Source organism: Uranotaenia lowii, chromosome 1 (assembly GCF_029784155.1).
Source record: "Uranotaenia lowii strain MFRU-FL chromosome 1, ASM2978415v1, whole genome shotgun sequence".
Lineage (NCBI taxonomy): Eukaryota > Metazoa > Arthropoda > Insecta > Diptera > Culicidae > Uranotaenia > Uranotaenia lowii.
The window spans coordinates 54,223,892-54,229,884 of record NC_073691.1 but is presented as its reverse complement, the minus strand read 5'-3'; the positions used below and the strand labels follow the sequence as shown (position 1 = coordinate 54,229,884).

General features: G+C 33.9%; 1 long non-coding RNA gene across 2 annotated transcripts; it reads right to left on the bottom strand.

The window, feature by feature from the left end:
• Window positions 1-2,200: 2,200 nt before the first annotated feature.
• On the bottom strand, window positions 2,201-3,139 carry LOC129739263 (uncharacterized). Of its 2 annotated transcripts, XR_008735788.1 has the most exons (5): window positions 3,065-3,139; window positions 2,950-3,007; window positions 2,812-2,891; window positions 2,681-2,752; window positions 2,201-2,620 (listed from the first exon to the last, which is right to left on the bottom strand). It is a non-coding gene; the product is annotated as an uncharacterized LOC129739263 (long non-coding RNA). The 2 variants fall into 2 exon arrangements; XR_008735787.1 differs by having other exon boundaries at window positions 2,201-2,891.
• Between the last annotated feature and the right edge of the window lie 2,854 nt (window positions 3,140-5,993).

Below are 5,993 nucleotides of genomic sequence, written 5' to 3'. Positions count from 1 at the left end.
CAATGAAACCTTTGGAAAATTTCTCTCCGGGAATAACTACACTAATTCCAAAAACGAGTTGTAAGAACGATTTAAACTACTACAGGCCTAGAAGTCTTTTAAACTCAAGCTTTTCACTAAAATAATAGCTGGAACATCTACACGCAATTATTGGATCGGAGCAATCGGCAGTCAATAAAGATAGCTCATGTATGCAGAATTTGGACATTATTCTATCTCTTATATTTAAAGCTCAGCAACTGAAACGATTAAGAATAGCACTTTTGAGTGCTGATTTGGAAAAAAAATTCGATAGAGTAGATCATAAAACACTTTGGCAAGTATGACTAAAAATTGGACTACCGAATAAATTAATCGAATGTTTGAAAATATCTACAATAAGGCATCGTCTCGGATAATTGTGAATGGATATCTTACAGACTCTTTTCAAATAATCTGTTCAGTTTGACAAGGTTTTTCTATTTATATTGATCCTTTAATAAAACAGATTCAAGCAACCGTTAAAGGAATATAAGTGTTAGATAATTTTGTTTAAACATTTGCATATGCTGATGTTTATACAATTTTCATAAGAACTGATGAAGAATTTGATACAGTTTTGGAAATATTTGAAATGTTTGCAAAAGATGGAGGAATAAGACTAAATTTAAAGAAAATCAAGTTATCTTAGAATCAATAATGTTCAAATTGGTCTTCAATGTTTGGAAGAAATGGAAATTGAAATTGAAAATTTTTTTTCACACAGATTTAGAAAAAATTACTGAAACAAACTTTGATCAAATCATAGCAAAGATGAAATCTGCAATATCCTTATATAGTTGGCGAAAATTGAAATTGATTGAAAAAGTTTTCATTTCCAATACGTATATACTCGCGAAATTGTGGTACATCGGGCATTCCTCCCAGTAAAAAACAATTAGGAATCATAAAAATATTGATAGGTCAATTTCTATGGAGCCATCAAAATTTTTTTTAGAGTGGAGCGGAATCAGTTGTTTTTATCAAACCATCAGGGTGGTTTTTAGTTGTTAGATCCAGAGATCCAATGTTAAGTGCTTTTCATAAGAAATCTTGTATTTAAAAATAATCAACCAATTCAACATTTTCTTATTAGTGAACCGGTCTTGAAAAATGTTACCGTAAAACGGGGTAACTTCGATCACCGGGGTAATTTTGACCAACAATACATTTTTGCACATTATCACCAATAACTCAGTCTAAAGTTTGAATTTTTGAAAACTGTTTTCTACATTTGAAAGCCTATTTATTGAGTATCAAGAATGCAAAATTTGGTTTGTATTTGAATTTTTTTTCTATAAGTAAAAATTCAATTTCTAAATCCTCAAATATCTATGTTTTCTAAGGCTCTCTAACAAACAGCTCTCCTGATGATACCAAAAAGCATTTAGATGCAAACGGGTTGTTGAAAGTGAAAGAACAACTTTTTTCTTTGTATATGTGTATTTAAAGTGCTATTTTTGTGGTCATTAAGTGATAATTTTTTTATATTTAAAAAATAAGAACATTTTCCAAAAGTAAGATCGTATTGGAAAAATGGGTAGGAACCCTATCATATGGTTAGCTTGAAGAAAAAATAAGAATGGAAATAGTGGGAGGGTCTAGAGGAATGTGTGAAAGTAAAAATTCTGTTGTATTTTGAATCTTAAACTATTTAGCAATTGTTATAATTTTTGCCCCTAAATGTATGCAGCATAATCGTTCTTTTTTCGATTATAAATGTTTTTAAAAGAAAACGTTAAAAAGCAAGGTAAAATTTATACACTACCATTTGTAAATATTATGAAGGTGTTTTGTATCCTTTATGATCAAGAAAACTCGTAAAAACCGTCGATAATAGAGACTGACCAATGTTACCCCAAAGCATCAGATTCAAAACAGAACCGAAATCGATTTTTTAAATCAAATTTAAAGTAGTCTAATAAAATTTCTGCAACCATGCTTTACGTTCATAGGAGTCCAGTACCTACTGGTTTTTAAAATATGAAACATGCCACATTCCCCTTTACAGAAAAAATAATCGAAAAATATTGAAAAAAGTGATCAATATTACCCCGGATTACGGTACCGTAAACTGGGGGAACTTTGATCTGCGGGGTAACTTTGATCAACATGAAATTTTTTGCAGATAATCATCATTAACTAAGTATAAAGTTAAAATATTGAAACAGGTTTAGCACCACTGACTTTCAGTGTGTGCTGCTCGGCTAACTTTTACCCAAAACACAAACACGCAAAACCCAAATCTGTAGCAATTATAATTATTTACTTACACACGACATTTTAAAAACTTAAGCTAGCTTACATTATTACTCACGGGCCCGTTTCCTACCCTAACATCCAAACAATAACAACAATCATATCACAGCTCGGACGGCACAGGTGTATCACAGCTTAATATCACGGATTTTCTGTAGAACTGGCAACCCTGCCTGGCTGCACTGCTTCGACGGGCGTACCACAGCTGCCCGGAGCACTTCCGCCTACTTCCGGCTGGCTCTCGCAACGTCCGCAGCTTGATTTCGCAAAAACGGGACTCGCAAAACCAAGATGGCGAAAATCGAGTCCCGAAAAGCGTTTGGCTCAGCTCCCAAAAACGACCCTATTAAAATTCATCGCTACTTTAAGATTGGCTCATGCAGTACGATAATAAGGCACTCACCCAATGGGGCCGTTGGTAATTTCGCTAAATTTATGGCTACCGTCCGTAATGTGGTTTGCTGGGCACCCGACACTACAATAACGAGCAGCTACTTTACTGAGTATAGGAGGGGTTTTTATGGTTAGACTCACCTTTGCCTTGTCTCGAGGCTGTGAAGGTTTCTTTCTCCTTCTTTTCCTCTTTGCCCTTCGCCACCAAAGTCTTCAGCAATCTACGGCAAAATGCTGGGTTTAGAGAGGATAATTCTCGAAGGACGAATGTTGTTTTACCTGAGCTTTGGTTGTATGTCCTTCCGGCTAATCTGGCAATAGGAGACTCGGATTCCGTCTGTAAACAATACCACACTCCGTTATACCGTTACTCGCAGGGCAATTTTCATCTCACCTTAGCAGCAGCAATTGCAAGTCCTCCACAGCTTTCTACTGGAATCGGTGACGACGGATTGCTGCTACCTTCGCAACCTCGCTCGGTTTCCGTTTCTACTGACCACCCGGGGAGCACTTATTTATCCGCTGCCTGCGAGTCGAAGAAACGTTTGATTTATCCAGTCCAACAAAGCTGATCCACTTTATCTCACCTTATTGACGAACAATACGGATATTTCCTCCTTCAATTCTGGCAGCGACTCTGGGATGTGAGCAGATGGCGGATTTTCAGTAATAATGCTTTCACTGCGATGACGAATCGAAATCCAAATTTTCTTCTTCGGTTGCTGTTGTTTTGATTTGTTGATTGTTGTTTTCCCATGTGCGCGTTTGACAGTTATGGTTACACTCTTACTTCTATACACTCATCTTTGGTCTATTTTTGACTCAATCACTACACGCTCAGAACAAAATAGCTAGACAAACTTAATTATAATGCTACAATATCTGAAAACTGTTTACTACGTTTGAAAGCCTGTAGATTGAGGTACAAACGAGCTTAATTTGGTTTTTATTAGAAGATTTTTTATATTACTTAAAATATAATTTTAAAATCTTTAAATATCTGGTTTTTTGAAGGCTCACAAACAAACATCTCTCCTGATCAAATTTAAGCATGTAGGAACAGATGGGCTGTTTAATGTGAAAATTCAACTCTTTTCTTAGTTTAGGTTAAGTTTAAGTGTTATTTTTATAGTCATTTGGTGAGTATTTTTGGATATTAAAAAAAATGGCCATTTTCCATTAAAAACCCGTATAGAAAAAATGGCTACAAAACCTATCAAATTGTTAAATTTGAAGAAAAAAGAACATGGGAACAGTACGAGGACACAGGGAATTGCATGATGGTAAAATTTTATTTGTTTTTGAGGCCACAAAAAATAAAGAAATATTTTTAATTTTTGCCCCTTAATGTATGCAGCAACATTATCCATCTTTCGACTATATTTGTTTTTGAAAGAAAACGTTGAAAAATTCAATTGAGTCAAATCAAAAAATTACTTTTATCGATGTTTTGAGCATTCTGTGCTAAATGGCATCAAAACAATAAAATTGAAGATTTTAAGATACGAAAATACAAGAGTGATCAAAGTTACCCCGAAACTTGAAATCTGGTTTTGTAACAAACATTGAATTACAACCACAAATGTCGTTTGAAATTAGTGCAATCAATGATCATGTTTAATACTCCTCACCTCAGTAAGGGTTTTAAAGCTTTTAGGTATAACGAAAAAGCAACCCCTTCCAAAATATTTAAAAATGAATGAAAAAAGTGATCAAAGTTCCCCCAGTTTACGGTACTACAAATATTAGAAAATGGTTGTGCATTGCTAAAGATATTCAAAAAGAAAAAGATTTTATTGATTATAGGCATACCTATAATTTCATCATCCAGCAAAGAATAGTTGAAGTTAAAATTGAACAAAAGTATCCTTCTCTACCAATGAAAATTTTGTGGATTATTCTGAGCAAAAAAAATACAACAAATGCTAGATCAGTACTTTCTGAAATATTTAATAATGTATATCCAAATAGAATAAAACAGTCATTACTTTTCGTCAGTCGATAGCTTTGTTTGCGAAATTTGTCAAGAAGATGATAGCAATGTTCATAGAATAAAATATTTTGTAAAATCACGTTTTATGTGGAACTGGGTTGAAAATGTTATAAAAAATCGTATAGGATTAAATGAAGATGACCCAGAAGACAAACTTTGTGAAGAAATAGATGAAGATCGATGAGAATGATTAGAACTCTCCCTGAGGCAGTATGAGCACCATTAATCAGGGCAAGATGTGCGTTTTTTTGCCGGGGAATCTAGCAGCGAATTCAACTCGATGAAGACAGGTGAGTCGTAGATTCATCAAACAAAGCAATAACAAAATAATCTAGGTCTGTTTGTAGAATACAAACAATTCACGCACGCTAATACATTATGTGCTTTGTTTGGAGGATGATGCTACTGGCCGTATAATGTAACAATAAAAAAATTGATCATGAATTGTGAATGGAAAAAAATCAACTCGAACAGAAATCGAACTCTAGTCTTTTGATTACCTCTCCGACACCTTACCAATAGACTGAATCGTCGGATGAAAACTAGTCAAGGTGTGGCTCTATAAATCAATTTTAATTCGCTGTTAGATTCTACGGCAGAAAATGCGCATTATGCCTCGATAATATGGTACTCTATATGCCCCTAGTCAACAAATTTAAGTAAAAACGTGTTTTAAAATTGATCAAAGTGAAAAATCAAAAATTTATGATGGTAAAAATTGAGAAACAATGTGTACATCATGATGAGTACATTATAGATCAAGGTTATTTTAAGATCATAAGAGCTTATTTCGTGATGCTCAAAAATTATAATATTATAGTTTCTTGAAAACATAGCCGTTTTTTCTTTTAATATCTCTGTAAAGATGATAAGGATATTCCTGTTTTTGTGAATAAATAATGCTATAGGAAGTACGAAACAAATCCTCATGAAAATTTATTGAAGAAAATACGTACTTTCGTAGAAAAGATTAGTGCTTATTGTGCCCTGGGTGCTCGTTATGCCCTCATCTCCCCTACTTTTCCAATTTCTAAACGATTTTGATAAAAAAGCACTTGAAATCTTTGTTTTGAATTGACATAAAAGGCCTATAGATAATCAAATATTTCATATAATACCATCAAGTCTAAAACTGTCGATGAAATAAAATTTTCGAACCGTATCAATATTTTGCTGTGTTGCGCTACCTAATTAATGATCTTCCATCTTTCTACACTGCCTCTATGGATGATTTGCACCCATTAACTATTCCAACCATTCAATCATAGATGCAATCGATTACGGTGCTAATGGAAATGCTAATGAGCTGTTTCTATCCGTTAATGGCGAA